This window comes from Adiantum capillus-veneris, chromosome 4 (genome assembly GCF_014529385.1).
Source record: "Adiantum capillus-veneris isolate H3 chromosome 4, ASM1452938v2, whole genome shotgun sequence".
Classification (NCBI taxonomy): Eukaryota; Viridiplantae; Streptophyta; class Polypodiopsida; order Polypodiales; family Pteridaceae; genus Adiantum; species Adiantum capillus-veneris.
In genome coordinates this window covers 90363478-90389071 of record NC_140934.1, presented here as the reverse complement: position 1 = coordinate 90389071, position 25594 = coordinate 90363478, and the positions used below count along the sequence as shown (strand labels likewise).

Genomic DNA, 25594 nt, shown 5'->3' with positions numbered 1-25594 from the left:
ACGATCATGGATTCAGAAAGGCTTATCTATGATGATATGAAAAGTGAAGCCGATACATCATTGTATAATGGAGCACGTATGTCTAGATTGAAAGCACTCCTGGTTCTTCTCAACATGCAGGCAAAGTTTGGATGGAGTGACACTAGCGTCACAGCGCTTTTCAGGTGATCTATTACAATTAGTTTACTTTAATAGAACTCTAAATGTATAATGATCTGATAGATTTTTACACGACTGTATCATATTTTTATGTTGTGTAGATTGCTGAAAGAGCACATTCTACCAGCTGACAATGTGATGCCAGATTCCCGAGATGAAGCAAGAAAGATTTTGCGAAACTTGGGGATGGATTACAATTCTATCCACGCTTGTCCTACTGACTGCATTCTTTTCAGAGGGGAATACACAGACATGGAGAAGTGTCCGAAATGTGATTCCGAAAGATATCGAGTAGATCTCCACGGGACAAAAATTCCACAAAAGGTTTTGCGACATTTTCCTTTGCTTCCTCGCATCAAGCATTTCTTCGAATGTAAGTCCATGGCCGCCCTAGCATCATGGCATGAGGAGAATAAATCTTCGGATGGTGTGCTACGAATTCCTGCAGATTGCGCAGCCTGGAAACATATAGATGGAACATGGTCGGATTTTGCCAGGGAAGCTCGAAATTTGCGCTTAGGCCTGGCTATGGATGGCGTAAATCCTTTTGGTCAAAGATCAACATCTTACAGTGTATGGCCCGTTGTCATCGTCAACTACAACATTCCCCCGTGGTTGACTACGAAGAAGGGGCACCTATGGCTAAGCTTGATTGTGCCAGGGCGATATAAAGTGGGGAATATGGATGTGTATCTTCGTCCACTATTGGAAGAGCTACAACAATTGTGGATTGGCATAGAGGTGGTGGATATGAGCCGACACACAGGACGACGGAATGCTTTGATCAGAGGTATTCTAATGTGGACCATGCATGACTATCCCGGGCTAACAGAATGCTCAGGTGATCTATTGACACTCCTCTCTCAGACACTGTAAATCTTGTTTTTCCCCATAGTTGATCTATTATCATGTGTATACATGCAGGGCTTCAAACAAGCGGATACAGAGCATGTGTCACATGTGGACCTAGACTGAATGCACGTAGGGCACCCTCACTGAAGAAGCAAATCTACGAAGGTCATCAAGCGTATCTTCCGGAGAATCATGTGTTACGCGACGGCTTTTTGGGAAGAGAGCCACCAAGGATGTCTGCACAAGCATGGTTAGAGCAGAAGGAGATGTGCGATGACGGATTGCCTCCAGGGATGAAGAGACTATCTCTATGGTACGAGTTACCATACTGGCCCCGACTCGTGATCAATCACTTGCTCGATCCAATGCACATATTCAAGAATGTGGGTAATCTACTATGGGACCATTTGACCGGCAAGAAAGATACTTTGGGAGCCAGAGTTGACCTTAGAAATGTGGATCGTATGGAGCAATATTGGCCGCAAACAGCGTCTGATGGATCGATAAAACTTCCTAAAGCACCATGGATTTTCACAGGAGCCCAAGAACGCAAAGTAAAAGAGGCCATTCGATCTTTGCGGACCCCCACTGGCGTAATGCACTCGCTCCGAACGTGTTTTACTAAAGAAGGAAAGCTTACCGGTTTGAAGTCACACGATTGGCATAAAATGTGTCAGGTACGTTCATAGTGGACTTTAATATCATTGCATAAAATGTGGACTTTAATATCATTGCTGCACATACTTTACAGTTTATTTTACCGGTTGCCATTGAGGGATGTTTGTCTCTCGACATCCGTAACACAATCTACAAACTTGCAAAGCTGGTGCAATGGATCTCACAAAAGGAGATCGACGTAGACTCCATACCATTCGCCAAACTAAATGCTGCGGAGCTTGTGTGCATGTTTGAGAAACATTTTCCTACTACAATGCTAACCATTCAGGTGCATCTTCTTATTCACATAGTTGATGAGGTGGAAATAGCTGGCACAGTTCATTCCAGATGGATGTTCTTCTTAGAGCGTTTCATGAAAACGCTTAAGGGATATGTGCGTCAAAAGGCACGTCCGAAGGGTAGCATGGCAGAAGGTTGGTTGGTATCAGAGTCCCTAGTGTACATTGGAGAGTGGCTAGACGGATTTGATAAATCCCGGGACACGCTATGGCGAACCATAGATGATGAGCGCATATCTGGGATTGTCATGTGCAATCTCGGTGTTGAGAAGAAGATGACGGAAGATCTAGAGGCTAAAATCAACCGATTTTGCATGCTTCACAATCCAGTGATGCAAAAGTGGATTTCACAATATGAGGATGCAAAGCAAGAGCGACAAAGGGCACGAATCGAGTGGAGACGGGGAAGACGACCACCGATGCACTATCCAGCGGTTCTGGAGAGCCTACCAACCTTCATGAGCTTAAGATGGTTGCACAACCAATTGAAAAGCGCACAACAATGCGGTGACGAAGTGACTGAAGAAGAGTGGGAGTACTCTCGGGGTTGCGCGACCAAGGTAAGTTTGCAATGTACGACTAGCAAGTGACTTTATTTATAAACGTTTGAACGGCCACTCATAATCTTTGTTCGTTGTAGTATAAGTCATACACAGCAGCATGGTGTAAAGGTCGACATTTTAGGGTGGAACGAATCGACAAAAAGCGTTTTACTCAAGATTGTGGAATCATGGCAAAATTTGAACAGTCTAGTCGACGACGTTCCTCTGATGCAGATCCCGTGGTGGCGGAACTCACTTACTTCGGCACGCTGCAAGAGATTTTGAGGATCGATTAAAGAGGATTTTTTGTCGACTTGTTCGACGTGCAATGGTTCAAGATAATCATGGAGGGTCGAAACGCTACTGTGCGTAGAGGAGAGTCTGGTTTTCTTGAGGTGGATTCTACTAAGAAATGGACTGACCTAAGAGACACTTTCGTACTACCCGAGCATTGTGAACAAGTAAGTATATAAATAGTTAACATCCCCCTTTTACAAGTTATGTGCTTGAAAGCTCTCATGTAAGTTATGTGGCTCTGGCAGGTAGTATTTCATCCTACAAAGTCTACATCAAACTGGTGGTACGTCATAGAGGTAGCCCCTCGTAGTGCAAGGACGTATGAAGGCTACCATGTGCCAATCACAACGACATCAATGGAGGAGATCAGAGAAGATGCTCAATCAGAAGCCGCTGCGGTGGTGCCAGACGAGCATCAAGATGCTACTACTCTATATGGGGTGCATGCAGAGGAGCTACAAAATGAAACAGAGGATATGTGTTTAAACGGAGAGCTCTATATAGATATAGGAAGTTATGCTGAGTTATGCGAGGATGAGAGAGAGATCTCTTAAAGCCACAAATATTGTATTTGAACAATTTTGCTCCGTGCTGTAAAAGCTCTGGCTCTCTAAGTAGCTTCCATGGTGTGTAACGCTCTTTTCTACTCGCGCTCACATCTTTTGATTGAAAATTCTGAGTTTTCGACTTGCCTCTTCTACCACTCGATTCATTGCGTCATTGTATTTATATGCGTCATTACGTCATTGTATTTAATGGTCTTTGCGTCATTGTCTACTCTATTCATTCAATATTAAGTTTAAATATTCGTGTGTTTAATGCAGGTATGGATGATGAGGAGTTTCTTTCTTCTTTGTCACCGCAGCAGAGACAGTGGTACGTGGAGCGTCATCGCTCTGGCGCATCATCGCGCGTTCCTACACCATCCGCATCTCCCTCTCTTTCGGAGCATTCGGCGCGCTCCGAAGCTTCGGCGTCGACGAGACGAGCGTCACACTCGTCTAGACACCGGCGCTCTAGTGGTGGCGGTGGCGGTTGTTGTGGGGATTCCGCCACCGATGCCTCCACACCGCCTCGTGTTCGACGAGGCTCTTTACCCTCCCCTTCTTTGCCCGCCCCCACACCAGCCACAGCATCGCCATCTACGCCAGGTTTTGCACGACTGACTGTTCCTAGAAGCTACACACCTCTACCTACTCCGCCAGGAGCCACCCCACTCGACACTCCTCGCTTCGGGGCCCAGACGCCGGTGGAGACACCTGACGTCCGTACCCCCATCGACACGCCGCTAGAGATCCCTGCCGGGACACCCAGGTTCACGCGTCACCGGCCAGAGGGCTTGCCTTACTCCGTCGACATCAGCGGCGGCATCATCATGGATGATGACGGCAAGAAGGTGATCTCGCGCATGCGTGGTCTTTGCTCTCAGCTGTTTAGACACTATATACTAAACAAATGGAGTGAAGTACCAAGTGATTTAAAAAACAGAGTCATCAGCATACTTCATGATGAGTTTCCCGTTCCAACACGGGATCAGCGCTTCAATGAAGACCTGATGAAGATTCGAATGCGCGAATACTGCAAACACAAGCGTTCCGAAGTGCAAAAAGCAATCAAGAATGGGTGGAATAGGCCAGATTGGCTGGCCAAAGAAGATTGGAAGAATGCGAAGAAAGCAGCGCGCGAGAATCCCGACAAGTGGAAGCAACAAAAGGATGCAGCCAGAGCGCGAGTAGAGGCAGGGAGCTCGCACCACTTGGGGAGCGGTGGATGGGCATCATTTGAGGCCGATTTTGTAAGTCTTTTCACATTGCTCTTTATGCATGTTCGATAGTTTAGGGTTTATGAGTTTTTTAGTTCTAACATAATGAAATCTTTGTATGTTTTGACAGTGGTCGATGACAGGACGTGATCCCACACCGTACGAGCGCGAGTACACAGGCAGGAAGGGCTTAAACGCCCTGATGGACATTCTCAGTTCTCGCGGTGGCATGGTTAGTATTAGGGTTTACTCTTTTTTATTTTTTGTATTGTTTTATAAATGTCGTTATATGTTTATACTTACTGAAAGCTGTCTTATTGTCTTCTTTTGCAGAATCCGACAGATACGCCGCTTGGACGCGATGAGACGTCTGATTAGACGTCGTCAGTTTAGCCGTAGCTAGATAGCATTAGTTTAGGGTTTCTCATAGCTTATGTATCATGAGACGGATTTTATACGTCTTTTTGAACCATGTATATTATTACATTTGTCACCGCAATTCCTTTTGCCAATCAATTCTTTATGCCTATGATGTTGTACAATTGTCATTATTACATTTGCCAATCAATTCAGTTTGTCTATGATGTGTACAATTGTCAATTTTGCAAACAATGCGTCTTGTCGGTGACTATTTTGGGTCTATTATTTACCTTTGCACTTTTTTAAAAAAGTGAATCAAGTACAATATGGTTGATGGGTGGCAGGGCATTCAATGCCCTGCCACCAAAAAAATATTCTCTCAGGCGTCGCTATAAGCGTCGCTATTTATGGCTCTGTAGCGTCGCTATATGCGTCGCTATACTCTTCTGTGAGAGCGTCGCTATCTGCGTCGCTATAGGCGTCGCTATGAGCGTCGCTATATAGCGACGCCTATAGCGACGCAGATAGCGACGCAGATAGCGACGCTCTCGTAGCGACGCTGTTAGCGACGGTTTTAGCGACGCCGGGGGTTATAAAAACCCAGTGTATTTCCGTCGCTAAGAGCGTCACAAGAGCACACAACCTCTTGTAGTGTATCATTAACTCATCCATTAACCCTTTTATCCTACCCATGATACGATATGATCGTAATCTCGATGTTTTCATTTTTGTTTTGCTCTGACTATCTTTCATGAGTTCTCTCCATCACGTGTGTGTTTGTAAGGAAAAGTGAGCGGCTTCTTTGGCTACATTTCTTCTTTAGCTCTAGAAGCTATGTTATCTACATCTTAGCTCTTCCTCATAACCCTTGAGCTTCCTCACAAACTCTCATAGCAAGAGGCCTGGTGCCTTCCTGGCAAGACCGCCTACTTCTTGACATATTTTTGGTGAACCCGATGCAAATCTGCTAGGGTGAGAGTTTGTGGGTAACCATGGGTGATCATGTTGAGCAGCAGGGTATGCATTTTGACCCAACAACAATGCAAATCTTTCAAGCATTTGCAATGTTCATGCAACAACAACATGCTACTGAAAGAAGGGAGATTTTAGCAACGAAGGCCATACAAGTGGTCGTCAACAGAATGGATCAGTTCAATGGCAAAGATGTAACCAAGTACTTATGCGAGTATGTGAAGGAGATGGAGCTGCATCGCGTGTCAGAAGGTGAGATGATTCAAAGCTTTGAGCTAGTTGTTGCTCCAGAAATTGGGGAGCATGTTAGGGCAATTAAATATGGGCATAGGAGAAATTGGAAAGAACTCAAAGTAGCTTTAAATGAGGAATATTTCATGGAGGATTCGGAGAGAGTGACCAAAAGGACATTCTTAGAATGGGTAGTCAAGCCAAAGCAAGGACTATCAATAACAGAGCTACTTAGGGAATTTGAGCGGCGCTATGCACAACTCACTAGGACAGAAAGGGCCACACTAGATGCAGAGAAGACATATCTTTTCTTACAAGCCGCAGGTAAAGAGTTTCAAGAAAATTTGGAGCTTCTTCTTGAAGATAAAGATGCTGAGCAAGGACTAAAGACCGACTGGAATGAAGTTGAAGGTGCTGTCTTGTTGCTTGCCAAACGACAAAGAAGAAGGGACAAGATGGCAGTAAACACTACAAGTCCTTCAACCTCAAGTTCTGACAAAATGGTAAAGCCTACTTATATAGCTCCTAAGTTTGATGAGTCCATGCTAGATGAACTTGTGAAGGGAATGCGTGACTTGAAGGTGAAGCTTGCAAAGCTTGAAGAAAAAGGCCAACCATCAGGGCCACTTCCTAGGCAAAGACAACAGCCCAAAGAAGGGTTTGTTAATAGATGTATTTGGTGTGATAGTACAGACCATGTAAGAAGGGATTGTCATGATTTTAGTGATGCTTTGTCAAAAGATGTTGTCTTTTTTAAGGATGGTAAAATCCACTTAAGAGAGACAGGTCTACCCTTGAGAACTAACTTTGGGAAGGGGGGAATGCAAACCATAGTTGAAGATATGGCAACTAACCGTGCCAGCTCTTCAGTTGAGGTAGCTACTTATGGAGTAAAAATTGAGCATTTTTGTGATGAAGAGGTGATTGACCATCATGGTCAAATTTGGCCAAATGTCATGCAATTAGCTAAAAAGGAAAATCTTACAAAAGATATTCTACATGAAGCAGGTGATTGCATACGTCTAGAAACAGGATGGAATGATCCAGTGGACTCATTGTCAGTGCATGCCTACATTACAAAATGCCAACAAAATGAGGCAATTGTAGAAGAGAAGCGCAGACGTGAAAATGCTGATGAAGGACCATCAAAAAGATCTTCTAGAAGTGGGGGAAGAAGCGACTCAATGCCTTCTCAAAAACCCTCGACACAAGGAGCATCTCCACCTGAAGTACTCATGGAGGAGTCTACAACAGGAAAGAAGAAAGAGCCAACAAAAGGTAAGACAAAAGGCCCAACTTATAAACTACAATCTGATATTGAGGTTGCTATAGATTTAAAGAAAGTCTTGGAGGAAAGGATCTTGAATAGCAAGATTGAGTTTACTATGGGAGAAGTTCTTGGCATTTCAAAGCGTGAATTCCATGAGGAGATCATTGACATCATCAAGAGGAAGAGGCAAACCCTTGCTGAAGTTTCTCGTCCACAGGTTGAAGGGGAAACCTCAAAGACACAAGGGATGCAGCTGCTAAATAAGGAGGATGATGGAGCTGTGGTAGGATGCTACCAATCTAGTGGGAGAGTGAAGCAAGTGCATTTCTCAAATGATGATGAAGAAGTTCAAGATATTCCTAGGAGCTACTATTCACGAAGTCACTGGGCAAGGGCTACTACAAAAACTTTGGTCAAGGTAGGTGATCTTGAAGAGCCATTTGTTGCCTTGATTGACCATGGTTCAGACATAAACATAATGTCAAAGAGTCTCTACAACAAGTGCAAATGGCCGATGGACATAGATCATGGTTGGATGGTGAAAGTGGCAAACAATTCATCCGGTGAATTGTATGCAGCATGTCTAGGTGTGAAGGTGACAATAGGTGATGTAAAGATTGACCAAAACTTCTTTGTACAGGATACATCTTCATATCATCTCATCCTTGGACAACCCTACATTGTGGGAGTTCGAATGGAAACACAGGTAATGGATGATGGTTCAGCATATGCTAGGATACATAGCAAAGATGGTAAACGAGTTGTCCAATTTCTCATAGTTTGTGTAAACCATGAAAGAAACCGTGACAACCTCAGAGAACATCCTCTACCAAAGGTGAGCAAAGAGTTTCATGATCATAGAGAAATGATGGGTTTTGGCCAAGTACCATTGTAAAGCGGGATTGCAGTGGTACAGAAAGAAAAAGGGTCTCGCCTGATCCAAAAATAGGTGAAACTTTCTCAACGAGATCCTTGGTAACAAGGAATGGATCAGTATGTTTTACAAAACTTGAAGATTTGAAGAGATGTGAGAGGAAATATGTGCATAATGTACAAATAGGCATGATAAAGAGTGGGTTGCTAGAGCCTACTGAAAATGTTTTGGGTTTGTGTGAACAAGTTTCTTTTGTAGATACTATGGGTGAGCTTGATGCTATAATGAGGTCTAGTTTGCATCTTGAAAATGAAGTTGTGGAAGTTTTCTCTATGGAAATGTATCAAGTAATAGAAGCCTTTAAAGAAAGCCAAACAGTTGGCCCAGAAGTCCATGTTGAAACTAAATACAAGAGTGTAGCAAAGAAGGTGAAACCAGTAGCTTCACCCTTACCACCCAACAACAGGGAAAAGATTGAGCAGGCTTCTTTACAACCAAGTTTGAGGAATCCTAAAAAGATCGGGCATACCTTCACAAAGGAGTCTTTTCAAGAGTTGCAGATTGGTTGCGAGGAGTTTCTAACACAGGAGGAGACAAAGTGCTTCAAAGAAATGCTTTCAAAGCATGGTAAGGCTTTTGCATTTGAGCCACATGAGATAGGATGTGTTGATCCTTCTATTGTAGCTCCTATGGTAATTTTCACAATACCTCATGTGCCTTGGAATCTGCGGCCTATTCCAGTTCCAAAGGCTCATTTGCCAAAGTTCGTAGAGCTACTGAATGAGAAAATCAAAATGGGAATCTTGGAGCCTTCTTATGCTCCGTACTCAAACAGGTGGTTCACAGTTCCAAAGAAGAATGGTTCTCTACGCTTCATCCAAGATATGCAACCAGTAAACAAGGTGACAATTAGAAATGTAGGTACAGGTCCAATTGTGGATGAGTTTGCAGAGGCGTTTGCAGGGAGGGCAATCTACTCAATGGGGGATCTCTACTCAGGGTAAGATCAATTTCAGCTTGCAATCGAAAGCAGAGACTTGACAACCATGAGGACACCTTTGGGTTTGGTAAGGATGTGTACCTTGCCACAGGGAGCAACCAACTTGGTTGCACATATGATGAATAGGATGAATAAGGTCTTACGTGACTTTATTCCTCAAATCACAATGCCTTTCATTGATGATTTGCCTATCAAAGCATGTGAAGAAAATGACAAAGATGAAGCTTTGGATCTCAAGGGATGTCGTAGGTTTGTGGTAGATCACATAAATGAATGTGATAAAATTTTGTCTAGGTTGGAAGAAGTGAATCTTACATTGTCAGGAAAAAAGTCTATGTTTGGTGTCAATTAAGTGCTCATTGTGGGGCACATGTGCGGGCCATATGGTAGGAAACCTTGTCCAACAAAGGTAGATGCCATCCAAAGAATGAAAGAAACGTGCACTAGCATCACTGATCTTAGAAGGTTTCTGGGAGCATGTGTCTTCTATGTTATTTGGATTCCACATGATGCACATGTAGCTGATCCTCTTTATCAGCTTCTTAGAAAGAATCAGAAGTTTAAATGGACAGAAGCACATGTAAAATCCATGAAAAAGCTAAAGGAGTTGCTCCAGTTAGCAACAACTTTGAGAAAGGTAGACTATGAGTGTCAAAGGCCAGAAATTGTGACAATAGACACCAGTCCTACAGGGATTGGATGGGCAATAGGGCAAGATGACAAAGAAGGACATAGGTATGTGGTAAGATTTGGAGCAAAGGTACTAAGTGCTCGCCAAAGAAACTATCCATAGATAAACAGAGTTATGGGGTATGGTTACAGCCTTCAAAAGTGGGAAAGAGTACCTAATTGGTGTATGTGTGGTTGTAGAAACAGATTGTCTACCACTTCTTGGGATGATTACAAGCTGCTCAAAGCCAGACATTGCTATGTTGCGGTGGATTGCCTACATTAAGTCCTTAAATCCTGAGTTTAAGCACATTGCAAGTATAGACAATACAGTGGCAGATATGCTATCAAGGGCAAGGTATGAAGATGAGTCACAAATGATTGACGAGGGAGATGATGTAGGCACAAAGTTCTATTCTATCTCTCTTGTCAAAGGTAACAATGTCTGCATGACTAATCTAATTGAATCATTCTTGAAAGAGCTTTATGAAGGTGATTGGCTTCTTATTGGAAGCTACTTGAGTACTCTAACAAAACAGGATGATTGGTTTGAACAAGAATTCAAGATGATACACAGGAAAACATATGGGTACTTTTTGAGGGATGGCTACTTGTGGAAGCATCATAAACAAAAGGGTGCTACACCACAACGGGTTATATGTAAAAAAGAGACTCAAGTAAAGCTCATGCAAGAGTTTCATGAGAGTCTATGGGCTGGACACAGAGGTGTGTGGGCAACCTTCTCCAAGTTGAAAGAAAAATATTGGTGGAAGGGTATGTATAAAGATGTATCTCAGTTTGTAGAGTCGTGTGTAGCTTGTCAAACGTATTCAAATGTCCGAAATCATGATAGATTGCACCCTACATATCCACTAGCCATGCACTATAAATGGGTTGTGGATCTAGTCACAATGCCTTTAGGACTTTGACAGATGAGATACTTGGTTCTTGCATGAGAGGACCTAACTAACCAAGCTGAAGGAAGAGTATTAAGAGCTAAAACTACAGAAGCTGTGTGCAAATTCCTTCTTGATGAGGTGATTTGCCGTTATGGTTGTGTGAGAAAGATCACTGCAGAAAGAGGTGAGCTGGATGCCGAAGAAGCAAGGGAGTTATTTTCTAGATTAGGAATCAAGATTTCTCTTACTACAGCTTACAACCCTGAAGGCAATGGAAAGAGTGAAACAGGGCATCCTCCTATCATCAAAGCTTTGGCCAAGGCTTGTGAAGGAAGAGTTGGTGAGTGGCCAAAACTGTTACCATATGCTTTATGGGCTGATCGTATAACACATAGCTCAATAACTGGCTACATGCTTGCGGATCCAATGTATGGTCAAAATCCAATGATGCCGATTGAAGATACAATTCCCACATGGAATGTACTACCTTGGCAAGATTGGCTTAGCAGGGAAGATCTCCTTGCACTGCGTATAAGGCAACTAGAGAGAAGACCTGGAAACATTAAAGCTGCAAAAGAACAACTCAAAAATGCAAGGTTGAAAAACAAGGACTACTTTGATAAGCGACATCGACTCAGGAGAAAAGCAATTGACAAAGGTGACTAGGTTTTAGTCTATGATAGTAGCCTTGATAACCAGCACACAGTCATGCGTAAGTTCTCAAAAAGATGGTTTGGACCGTATTTTGTAAAGCATGTGCATGAAAATGCTACTTACAGCTTGTCTGAACTAGATGGTACAAAAGTAAAGATTCCCATTGCAGGAAAAAGGATCAAAATGTTTAAGAGAAGAGGAGACCATGATCTAGAAGATGTTGATGAGAAAGAAGAGCAAAACACAGGTGAAGATCAAAGTGAACATGAAGCTCTGGAATCATCCAATGAAGAAGAAAGCAAGGAAGATGTACAAGAGGGCTGATCTTACAAAGAGACAATATGGCACATACCGGAGGATGTGCATGTTTAGAGGGGGTGGATGTCGTGCTGTGGCACGTATATAGTGGAAACGGGCATTACACGATTTATCTTGTGACTTTTTGACGTATAAGTATACTTCATATAATACTCATATGCATAAATAAAAGCTTTCTACCATACCTTAGTATTACCTTTGAAGTAATATAAATGTACATTACTATTAGAAAGTGCTGCAAGAGAAGTATCAATGATTGTGTCTCTTTTTGTCTGGGGAAAAAGCATTTGTATATTTCTTCTAATATCTTAGCTATATCCTACCATATATAAATTCTTTTCTTCTTTTCAGATTTATTTAATAATATAACCCTTCAATAATGCATACCTTCTTGGATACATACAAGAGGGAAGGACCTACTACAAGACTTTATGAAAAGGAAGATCCAAAGCTTCTTGGACTATCCCAATTTGAAAATCCCAACCTAAGGGCGTGGAGAAAAGGCCAAACCCAACTCAAGCTCTTTTAGTAGGCCAATTTTTCCTTTTGAAGCATGCCAATCCGAGTTACAGGTCAAAAGTTGCAGGGAAACCAGTGAAAAATCCTATCACAACTACACTGCAAGAAGAGATGGTAAACAAGTGAATCAAGTGAAAAGAGGTAATCTTGGTATTTTTCCATAAAATAATATATTTGGAGGATAAAATACACAAGAATGTGAATGTGACACCTCAAAGATGCTTGAAAGACAAGACACACAAGTTGGGACCCCCTGCTGGAGCCACACAGAAGATGCCTAGGTGGGGCCCACATACATCATGCATCCACATGGAGCCTCAACGACCAAAAATCCTGAATTTCAAGATATTTTGAGTCCTAATATTACCCATTTTAAGAAATATCCAAAGAACATTTGATTTGGGCTAACTCTTTAGCCTAATCAAGTGATTATGTAAAACATGGCTCCCTCACCTATAAAAAGGGCAGCCTTCTCTTCATTGGGGGCAAGTTATGAGTGAGTGAGAATAGCTCAATTCCATAGTGACACACTCATCTTAGTGCCACACTTTCTCTTGAAGAAAGGCTGAAGTCTTGCCTCATCTTCTCTCTCCATTAAGGTGGTGGCGATTGCTCTCATGTAAGATATATGTTGCTAGTTTTACTTTCATTTGCATATCTAATCCAATACTTGTCTCTAACTCCATCTCTATCTCTCATTATCTATCTTTAATAACACCACCACACTTAGATCTATCTCTAATTCTATCTTACTACTCCTTTGATCTCTCTTGTTGTGTCCTAATTGTTTCATTGGAAGGTATTCAAGCAACAACCTTGTCAATGTAATGAGTACAACCTTCTTGCGGGAAACAATTATGAGCACAGGGTTAGTAACCATATCTTCATCTTCCACAAGCATCTCTCTCTCTTAAGGTTCTCATTATCTTCCACAAACTCTAGAATCTCCTTGCTACAGGTACTTCTCTCCCGACAGTATCCTTATTGCCTAAGGGCAACAATAGGGCTTGGGAGAGAAACTCTCTTCTTCTTCTCCTTTCACTTCTTTCACACCTTTATCTTTGAACATACTAAGTATATAATTGATGAATAACCATAATCCACATAGAGATAATTTATTTCAATTCCATTCAGTGCAATCTATCAGAGTCAACATTTGGATTAGTCGCAAGATTCACTTTCAGCAACGCATAGTGTTTCTATTTGCTCTTGAAAGGCTCAATGAAATACTTCTCTCACCAGATCCCATCATACTACCTATTATTGACTATGAATTCCCTTTTGATGTGAATGTGGTTATTTTATTATGAATCAAGAGGATTTGTACTCACAACTTATCCCAATTGCTAGACAAAACATATACATTATAGTAAGCACAAAGCTACAGTTCCAAAGAGCAATCCGCAGCTTATTTGGACAACAAAGATTAAATATCATTAACTCATCCATTAACCCTTTTATCCTACCCATGATACGATATGATCGTAATCTCGATGTTTTCATTTTTGTTTTGCTCTGACTATCTTTCATGAGTTCTCTCCATCACGTGTGTGTTTGTAAGGAAAAGTGAGCGGCTTCATTGGCTACATTTCTTCTTTAGCTCTAGAAGCTATGTTATCTACATCTTAGCTCTGCCTCATAACCCTTGAGCTTCCTCACGAACTCTCACAGCAAGAGGCCCGGTGCCTTCCTGGCAAGACCGCCTACTTCTTGACAGCGCGAAACCATACGATGAAGAAGCAGCTCAACGACCATGTCGGGGATGACATGAGCAAGGAGGGAGGGAGTGTTAGAAGCTGGACACACCCTACGGAAACTGACTTCTCGGCAGATTATCATATTTTGTAATTATTCATTTATTGAGAAAAATCGACATTTCACCTTGTAAATATTGGGGCTTACAGAGGTTTCCAGATTGTATCCCAGTTTTGATAGTTAGATTGAGTAGATGGTTGATTTGGAACTTTAGGGTTTGAGAATTGTAAGGTATATATACCACTTTTTGACCTTAATGAAAAACCTTTTGTCATTTTTTAAAAGAAGTTTTGAAGTCTGTGAGTGAGCATACTGTGTACGAGAGAGAGTGTGAGCTTCATCTTGACGCTAAGTGTGCACCAGTGGTCGGAATCGAGTGCAGAGAAGTGTAGCGTGTTTCCCCCGATGAGAGCTACGCATCGATACCTACATTGCGCGCGTACGGTCCGGTTTTGCGAGCTCCTTCTACGAGCTTCATATGGTGATTCTGTGAGCATACATTGTCCGATTTTGCATTGCAGCATATCCACGCGTTCCCATTGAGTAGAGCTACACATTAGGCACTTAAGATTTTGGAAACGAAGACCTGCAAATTTCGGTTAGACATCCTACGTGATTTTGCACCTGGTGTTTTGGGTTGGGGTTTTGGTTCATAGACCTTAGGGAGAGTGACATCCTACGTGAATTTGCACCGGGTTTTTTGGGTTGGGGTTTTGGTTCATAGACCTTAGGGAGAGTGACCTATTGGTGATAGTAGGGTCTCCTTCAAGTTCTGTGGTGTTTCGAGATTGTTTGATGGGTGTTCGGCTCTAGAAAGCGTTGTAGGAAGTTTCCTCTTATGCACTCTTGAAGGCTGTGACTTAGACATTGGGTAGAGACCTCTGTAGGAATTAGTTAGGAGTCCGTCGAGTGTAGGTTGACACCTTATACTTGCTTCCACGTGCCTGTGGGTCGAGCTTCGTCCTTAGCTGATAAATCTTGTTAGGTGAGTTCTCGTTGTGTTGACGTCCGTCACGGCGTATCCGTCCAACAGCTGTATCTTTTCAAAATCCCCACCTAGCTTTCCCGCAAGAATGTCCTTACCCAAGATGATGTAGTCAGATTCTAGAAGTGCCGCACTCTCCTTAGATGCACGATGAGAGAGTTGAGAGAAGGATTGAATTGGCAAGTATATAATGTCAGTGGTGTAGCTCTTCTTTCTCTTCTTAGCATGTGTAATATCGACATCAACACTTTCTTTCCCTACATTTATTTACAAAACAATACATGACCAAATTATAAACTATTATGCAATGTACAACACAAAATATGCATGCAAGGTGAGTCTCTATACCTCGTGGGTCAGCAAGAGTAACCTTTGGTCGTCCTGTCTTTGCAGGCAGCTTTTCTAGTTGAAGTTTCTCGGCTTCTAAAATAGTTCTTTGTTGTTCTTGCACCTGTCTCAATGTATCTTCATTCATATTTCCAATTGACCCTGAGTTAGATCTACACTCTCCTTTTTGATGCCTTACATATGCTTCATTTTCCTCCTCAATACAACATACTTTCTTCATATCAACCCACCATGGACAATGCTTTCTCTCCCAATCACTAAGAAGAAATGCACCTGAGGACTTCTTATCCTCTCTGAAAATAGTAGAAGTATACATGCAAAACAATGGAGGTGAAAGCATTGGCCATGCTTTACAAATATGAGGGAGAGTGTATATCTTCTTACTACTCATCACTGATAGGAGAAATCTTCACAATATATTAAAACAATTGAGATTAGGCAAGGCCTCTCAAAGTATCAACTAACGTTAAAAAAGAGATCAATTATAGATACCTGTAAACAACTCTTCGAGCTGCATTTGGTAGATCAACTTGATTTATTGCTGGACTAGCCACGGTCATTTCCTTTGAAAGAGGCTCAAAAAGGGTATCTCTAAACCAGAACAGAATATCATTGAAGTACTCGCTCAATGTCGGATGCTCTGGCAAAGTTAAGAGCTCCCCTCCAATATTTTTCTCCACCACTTGTGAAAGCATTCTTGAGGCTTCAGTCAAAAGCTGATCCATCCATACCTCTTTTGCACACCATCTAATGAACTCATGGTCACCTCGAAGCATACCATAAGAGCTTTTCAAATTATCATCAGCACCAAGCAAAGAAAGCATAGAAATTTTCTTCTCATGAGAGCATGCTGCAATTGAAACTTGGTATAATTTATCCAATATGATCTTCCTAGAGGCATCAAACATTGGCAATCCCCAAAGCACATCAAACCAAGGCTTTCCCAAGCTTGGAATGATGATACACAACATTTGCAAGTAAGTGATTAACTTCAATTAATACAAGTGTACTACAAATGTCATACACAGAAGCACTAAAAAGCACTTGCTTTAAAAACTCACTCTATGAATCTTTCGCACAAATGTTTTGGTCACAGCCTTTCTTATGACCATGAGCTTGTGCTCCAGTTCTTCTTGGGGTAGATTACTTGGGATCCTCTTCTCATCCTTCTCCACATTCCTTTTGTAGCTTGCCTAAGAGTTAAAAAGATAATGCATTAGAACATGATAAAACGTTTTGACTTTATATGCATAACAAATGATGTGGTATATACACTCACCGAGAAAACCATCCGAGCGAGCAAGGATTGTGTAAGAGGATACCAAACTTTACGACCTCCCGAAGCCTCTTTCACACGTGCTTTTTCAATAGCCATTTTCTCAATGGGTGTAAAATCCTCCATAAAATCATCCACATCACAAGAGCAAAGAGTGCTTGTGTATTGTAGATAGTCCCTTAAACTTGTGAGTACAATGGCATTCTCATTCATTCTGTCACAAGAATTAACAACTATAAAAGAGATTAAAAGATTTGATATGTTACTTAATAAAAGCAAGGTAGAACTTACATATTAAATATCTAAAGAGCGGCCAAGAGTTTGACTTCATGTTTTGGCTCTGGATCAATGAACTCTGCTCTGATTCTAACATGTCTTTCCTTATCTCTTTGTGAGGTCCCCACCCCACCGTAACAAACGGAGGATCTGATGGTGAACCTAGTGGCCACTAGATCTATAACGGGAGCAAACAAAGTGGTTCAGGGTTCAACTAGCGGACGATCTCTCATCACAAAGTGAATCGAGTTCGAGCCTACTAGCAAGGAGATCTAGCTCCACCTCACAGGGGAAGCGTACTTAAACTATCTAGCGATCCTAAGACCCACCTTCCAAGAGGAGAGAAACCTTGAGTGCCTTTTTCCCCATGTTTCAGAAGCACGTACTCTCGAGATTTCACCGCTCTAGGGCCAATGAGTATTACTAATATCGAAATAAGCACTATGGGGACAGAGAGCTCTCGACCAATTGGGACCACCCATCTCATAGGCATTGGCAACCTGAGCCAAGCCCCCACTTTCCACCCCCACACTCACACTTCCTTGTGTGACCTAATTACTACCACAATGATTGTTCAACATAAACATTCCTTGATAATTTCGAATCACATTGTTCGTTAAGGCAGCCCTTCAACCAGTATTGCAAACAACACCAAGACAGTATTCTAGTAAAAATTCTACTCAAACTTATTCATTAAAATTCCAATGTTCTGGAGGTACAACATCCCCCCTCCAGCGAGAGTTTACTCCTCCCGTTCTCGCCTAGAGGCCCATACAACTAGGTATGTCCACCGCATAGAAAGCACGACATGGACACTCCCACCGCATAGAAAGCAAGACGTGGGTTCCCACCGCATAGAAAGCAAGTCGTGGGTATCCACCACATAAAAAGCAAGTCGTGGATTCAAGAACCCTTACCGTGGAACTCTGCCCCCTGTGATCAGTAGGGGGGTCAGGACTGATTCAACATTGGAAATAAAATGAACATGTCGAGCTAAATTTTCCCTAGCAGACATTCTTTCCTATTGCAAACAGCATACTATGCCCTTCAACCATTTCTTTCCTACTTTAGACTTTAATGTACAAATGAGTTTAGTGCCAAGGTTTCCGTCGGATTTCTCCAACTTGTTTTGGGGATATGTTCATTCCTAACTAAACGTGTGCAATGTCAATTCAAACGACTTGAATAAAATTATGACCTAACTCTTCCATTCCTTCGTCAATGGCCCGTGAGATGGCCGGTATTTGTTCGTCCATGGGAGCTTTTCCCTTTCCATTGACATTGCTTGTTCCCGCCTCGCGGTCGTGGGCACCACCGAAGCGAGTTCTCTTAACCGGGGCCATTTTACTCACTACTTTAAATAATTAGCTTGGAGAAAAGAGCTAAGTCCGCAAGCGTCATAACAAACCAAATGATAGATTAGCAACATTAAACAATCCCTCCTATATGTGAGATTTAGATTATGGATGATATTTAATCCTATGGGAACCGGCCCTAAAGATAATCACTCGGCTTAGATGATTAAGAATAATATGATTTCACTAATGGAATTACCAGAGAGATGAATTAAGCATGATTAATCTCTTTCCTAGCAATTAGAGGGTGCAGAATCACCGCATGCATAGGTGTGAGAAAAACCACCTCTTAGAGACTTAATGACAGATTAATCTTAACTTAATTATATCTTAATGCATAAGAGAAATGAATCTAATTCAGCTACAATATTAATGAGTGATAAAAGAGTGTGATTCTCATCAGTCTACACAATTACCGGCTTACTGGTTAATTACTATGCTACCTAGAGAGAGAAATCCTATTAATCATGCACTAATCATTAATTAAAGATCATGGATGGCTGATAATTTAGCTATGGTGTGATGATTACATAATAGAATATGGTTAAGGAGAAATTAGAGAGTAATTATAGAGAACTACGACTAGGAATAAGCATAATAGACGAGGAATTTAGATGGTAATGAAAAGAATTTACAGAAGGCATTAATTAAACCGTGGTTACCGTGATTAAGGGCTGATAACCCTCTTGATTTTTTGATTTAATCAAGCTTCTTGAGGTGAGAATTCGACAACACCTCCCTCCTTGCTTCTCCTTCAAAGGATGTGTGTACTGGCACCACCTCCCCAAGGTGTGTGTAGGTATGTGTGTGTGTACTGAGTGAGTGTGTGAGCATGTGTGTGTGTGTGTGTGCACTGGCCTTTAAATAGGCTCCTACAGGCTGAAAATCGACCAGCCTTGCTATTTGCATTTGGGGGAGCACTGAGTCTCTGCATTAGCAAGTCAAGTTCCCCTACGCACCAAGTGTCCAGTTGGCTTGGTTAACTGGCTCTGACACTTAGTTACTGGCTTGGAAACTCTCCTAGGACTCCCGCAAAGAGAGAAGGCGCCCCCTAGCTGCTAAAGCTGAGCTGGAGTGGGCTGGAACCTGTTCCCACACAGCCTCGGGCCCCCGATGCCTCCCCGGACAATTTTGGGAAAATTTGGTTCTACGTTAAAACGGGTCATTTTGATGCCGAAAATTGCTATAGCAAGCTCTAACTAAGGCGTACTGGCTCGAGTACCTGCCATATTTAGCAGCCCCCGGGGTCCGAAATTGCATTTTTCAAATTTGGGGTACGTGTGTAGTTTTTCGAGACGGTCAAAACTGGATGGGTCATGTGACCAAAAAGTTGCTATTTTTGGAATTTTTCTTACAAAAATTATTTTAATTCACATTTCGAAGCTTAAAAATATTCTAAACATCATGGTATTGACAGAATTTGGAAAATTGCTAAAAATAGTAACTTTTTTCATTATGTTCATTTCAAGGTACAATGGTGCTCTTTTTGATCGGGGTCAGAGACCTTACACTCTTGACCAGACCTCCTTAATCACTTCCATCCAAGATGCAGTTCTATGGTTACCTTCCCAAACGTAAAACATCTTTCCAGACAAACACGACCAGACTGGGTCTTCCACAATCTCTCTCTCAAACTCCTCATTGACAACAACCCAATGCTTGTCCCATGTGGATTGGATATCGGCATCCACTAGTTTAGTTGTGCCATCAGGAAGATGTAGAGATAGAATAAAAAGACCTTTGATGGGAACATATCCTTCGTGGATGAAAGCTCTTTTCAGATTTGAGAGATCTGGTCTCAACTCCCGAACCCTGGTGTTTATTAAACAACGACATAAGGGTACTTCAGGAACTGCCTTACCCCTATGTATTGTAAGAGCTTTTAAAATGTCGGATCCCAATGGCTTGTCAATGATAGCTGGCACATGCTCATCTATTTCTTGCTCAATGTCATGATCCACAACCTGGTTCTCATTCTCCATCATGATCCACAACCTAGTTCTCATTCTCATCATGCTCCACATCTTCTAGGATTTGTGTCTCTCCCTCGAGTTCCATAGGAGTCACCTCCAGAGGTTGAGGCTCTTTCTCTAAACTTATTCTTGTCGCACATTTTGTAGCCTTCTTAGATTTGGGCTGAGAACTTGAACTTCCAACCGGTTTTGCCTTTTTGTGGCCACCTGCACGGGTCATTCTAATGACCAAAATACAAAATCAGGCAAAAATAAATACTTTGATCAAATTGAAGTATTATCTATGACGAGCTTCAGAACACAACACTTGCCTTTAAATTTAAATGCAACAAATACAAGATTGATGTAGTCAGATTCTAGAACTGCCACACTCTCCTTAGATGCACGTAAAAGGGAATTAACAACTATAAAAGAGATTAAAAGATTTGATATGTCACTTAATAAAATCAAATTAGAAATTACATATTAAATCTCTGAAGAGTGGCCAAGAGTTTGACTTCATGTTTTGGCTCTGGATCAATGAACTCTGTTCTGATTCTAGCATGTCTTTCCTTATCTCTTGACCAGAACTCCTTAATAACTTCCATCCAAGATGCAGTTCTATGGTTACCTTCCCAAACCAAGATATGGATCTCTCTCTCTCTCTCTCTCTCTCTCTCTCTCTTTCTCTCTCTCTCTCTCTCTCTCTCTCTCTCTCTCTCTCTCTCTCTCTCTCTCTCTCTCTCTCTCTCTCTCTCTCTCTCTCTTCCTTCCAGTTAGATTTAGCACAAGAAAACCAGGGTGAAAAGACCCCTAGGGATAACAAAATTCAGAAAGAAATCTTCATCAATACAACAACACAAAGACAACCATGAATACACATGGCAATAAAGAGCACATGGCAATAATTTGGGAAAACCAGAGTAGCAATGCCTGCAGCAGCAGATAGGCTCCGCACATGCTCACGACAGACAGCTCCTCTCATAATTTCGCTGGCGAAATAGCAAGGAACGCAAAGCTAGATGGAGACTCATACCTCATTAATTTTGTTGGTGAAATAGCAAGGAGGCTCTTCAATCTGTCTCCCTTGGCACTTGTGTGTGTGTGTGTGTTGTGCTAAGGGTGGATGAGAGAGAGATTGAATGCGTGTGTTCCTTAATTTCGTTGGCAAAATAGCAAGGAGGCTCTTCAATCTCTCTCCCTCGGCACTTGTGTGTGTGTGTGTGTGTGTGTGTGTGTGTGTTGTGATGAGGGTGGATGAGAGAGAGAGAGAGAGAGAGAGAGAGAGAGAGAGAGAGAGAGAGAGAGAGAGAGAGAGAGAGAGAGAGAGAGAGAGAGAGATTGACGCATGTGTTACTTATGCGCTGAATCCTCTTTCACACGTGCTTGGGGACAACAATCTTGTAGGATGGGTGTAGCTTCATGTGGCAAGCAACAATAGCTTGGAGGTGCTTGACCCCATGTTGCATGGTACCGGGGCAAGCAACAATAGCTTGAATGATGTCCCCTCGCAGCGCCCCTCCATGTTGCATATCATAGCCATGTTCAAAGAGGTATGGCGTTGTAAGCGGAAGTACCACTCTGACAACAGGCTAATGCTGGTTCGATTGGTAACCCACCATAATTTCACTGGCAAAATAGGCTAGTGCACCTGGGAGCAAGAAATGCAAAGCTAGAAGGAGACTGTCATACCTCATTAATTTCGTTGGCGAAATAGCAAGGAGTCTTTTGAGTTAACCTCTTCAGCCTCTTCAATCTCTCACTGAGGGGCTCTTCAATCTCTCTCCCTCGGCACTTGTGTGTGTGTGTGTGTGTTGTGCTGAGAGAGAGAGAGAGAGAGAGAGAGAGAGAGAGAGAGAGAGAGAGAGAGAGAGAGAGATAGAGAGAGAGAACAAGGAACGCGTGTGTTCCTTATGCGCTGGATATAAGTGTATATCTTATATATCCGGAGATAAGTGTATATCTTAAAATGTGTCTCCATATCATAATTTTAAGAATCGCGTTGGATATTGAACCATATCTGACTCATTAAAGCCTTTAAACTTTAATAATTAATTATTTTATTAACATTAAAGCCACTCAACGTTAATAATTAAATTTTTAACTTAATAAATTTAAAACCATTTTTCTTTAATAATTGATTAACTTATTAAATTTAAATCCACTAAACCTTAAAGCATGTTGTATTCATCTTTGTATTTAACCCTTGTCCTCGATTGGCTGCATTACCAACTACAGAATGGCGGATGAATGTCTTATGGCCACTATAGAAGACTCCAAGGGTTTAATGCTAAACATAGAATGTACTAATGGTGCCGCTATTCTCTCTCTTTCATACCTGTCTTCATACTTCAATTTGCTAAAAACACAGTTGAACTGCATCAACAGGCAGACGAGAGTGATGATACTGAGCTACAATATGGGGTTCAAAGCACTACTGGTCCTAATGGTAGAGAATATCATTTAGACATTATGTTTGGAAAGATTTTTTTTAGATCAGGATCTCAACCACTATCCACAGGTTCTCCTCACAGCATTGTTGACCTTATTAAGTTTTTGCCTTCACAAAATGTCCTCAACATTGCAATTAAGTCACTATCTTCAAATCAACAGGCTACTGAGCTACCACGAAGATATGATGGAAATATTTTGTTTGAGTTTCCACCTTCTGTGGATGGACCAAAAAGTAAAGGTATGGAAACAAAGTTCAGTGGACATGTGTGGAGTGAAGATGTAACATCACGAGCTTCAGCCTTCAAAGGGATAGTCAGGATAAGAAAATGTGCAGGCCACCTGTTGTGTGAGAATGGACTATGTCATTATCTTCAAAGGATGGGTACAAAGAATGATTGCCATTGGAAAGGTCGTGTACAGAAGGTCCCAAATGTTGGAAATACTACAAATGGATCTTTGAAGTGCCTGTATTGCAGCTGTCCTCCATTTTGTATAGCCTTGTGTGGCTGCAAGATGTACTTATGTCTTCCACATGATAGTGAGATGGAGCCAGTAACCCGGTGTGTAATACATTTAGGATATCATATGCATAGGGTTGGTGATGGATCATCAAAAAAGGAACTTGATGATATAAAGCAGAAGGTGCAGAACATAGTGGAACAAGGCACAAGTTCAAGGCCTAAAAGTTTGCAAAAGCAAGTGGCAGAAGACTTGGTGCTAGAGGCAATTATATCTCGAGAAAACAACCTTCAACTTACAAACATTGAGCTTAATGCTTTGTTTGAGAAACTCTTGCCAGTGCTATCATCAAAAAGGTAAATTTGTACTTGAAGAATCAGATACTTGAATTGATGTATGAAAATATCTTCTTTTGATAATCTGCTAATTCATTCTAAACTTGCTTGTTTCCTTTTCTTGTAGGATTGCAAGATGGAGGAGGGATGATAAGGATCTCAATGATGGACTAGAGAGAATCTTGAACCTAAAATCAAAAGTAGGTTGCAATTTATTCATGGAGTTATTTTCTGAGGTCAACTATCATCCACAAACTACCTTAGATGTCACGTGTTTAAGATGACAACCAAGGTTCCATGCTCAGGAGTAGATCTTGTGAACAAAATGCGGCCATCAGGAGAATTAGGAAATTGTTGGTTTGCTATGATCATGTCAAGAGGATAAGGGATTGGCACTCCATGGCTTGGCATGTCTATAATCCATTTATGCAGGAGCTCCAAACTATAGCCATTGGGGAGTTCAAGAGTGAGGACACAGAGGCTCAAGTACTATTTTGGAATTTGTTGACTGAGGTCATGGAAAAGGAGGGTTTTAGTGATGCTGAGTTCCATGGTTTTATGGCTGATGAGGATCAACAAAATTGGTTGGCTGTGAGGATAGTATTTAATGGAGGTCCTCAGAATGTTATGGAAGGTAAGGAAAGAACTTGTTTGTGGCATTGGGGGACAACTTGGTGAAGATTTCTAGAAAGTGCATTTCTCCAGAGAACCAAGAGAAATTCAAAATTAAGTGCAGATCTTGGAAAAATCGCCTACTGCTGAGAGTGCAAAAAATGAACTAGATTCTCTTTGTGAGTGGTTGGAAATGGGTAATGCTAGACCCAACAATGAAAGGATGCTTGAGACTTGGATTTCATGGTGGCGTGCAAGGGTTTTTCATTGGGGAGAATACATTTTGAAGGTACATATTTTCTATTCACAAATAGTACATCCACACATGATTACTTCTTGTTGTCACTAACAATGTAAACATTTTTGCAGGCAATGGAGGAAGATGATAGATATTTGGTTCCAAGGAGTAACTTGTCAGAGTCCATTCATGGGAGTTGTTTGGCTACAAACATTGGGGCCAAATACATGTCTTTGTATGAAGCATGTCTCTCAGACCTCATAGCCTCTTGTTTGCAAGGGGCTAGGCATGCTGCATTTTTGAAAGGGCAACACATAGGATCTGGACCAAGCCTTTGTAAGCTGCAACAAAGAGATGCAATGTGGACTAAAAGATCATACTCACAAAGAAAAATAATAGACCTCACAAATGAAGTTGCAGAGGAAATTGGAGTTGGAGAAGAGGCAGACATTGGATATGAGAATACTGCAATAGAGAGAAAAAAGAGACCTAGATCAATTGTGTCACCAACTCATGAGTTTGATTCTCATCGGCCAGAGTTTCAAAGGATCACTAAGCCAGTGCCCCGAAGGCACTCTTATCCAGCCGCAAGCGCTAGTCAAAATGAAGTGACTACACAAATAAGCGAGGTGGATGTTAGTCTAACATTGTGGGCTATACGACGTACCAATCCCGGAAGCATGGTACGATGTCAGGGATATATTAGAACCATAAAAGCAAAGTGTCAAAAATACATAGATTCAAAGGGGCGTGTTGGGAAGGAGGGAGTCCCTGCCCCTTCTTTCTATGGAAGAATTCATGTCTCAAAGGATGAATCCGATATTCAACCACAAATGCTATGGTTTTGTGGTGATTGTGTGGAGCACACTTGGGAACCAACAGCTGCAATTTATGGGTTACTATCACTTGCACTAGAAAAATGGGTTGTGGCAGTTGGAACATGTTTCAATCCTAATGAGATTCTTTGTCTTCAAAAAGCAGGATTTATTTTGGAAGGCGTAACACAGACATGTGTTGTTAAATCCCCTACATGTCCAAAACAAAGCATTGCAAACAAGGGAGCACGGCCAGAATACAGAGAGGGTCAAAAATTCATCTTTAGAAGAGCAATTAGTAAGGAAATGCAAACAAGAATTGATGCTACAATGTCTATGGAATATCAGGTAGTGCAAACAAATGTGGTTCAGCAACGGGAATATGTTGAGTTCATTTTGA

At 41.7% G+C, this 25594-nt stretch overlaps 1 pseudogene; it reads right to left on the bottom strand.

Moving 5' to 3' along the window:
- LOC147459579 (uncharacterized) overlaps positions 1 to 20522 on the bottom strand; it is a 66626-nt pseudogene extending 46104 nt beyond the window's left edge.
- Between the last annotated feature and the right edge of the window lie 5072 nt (positions 20523 to 25594).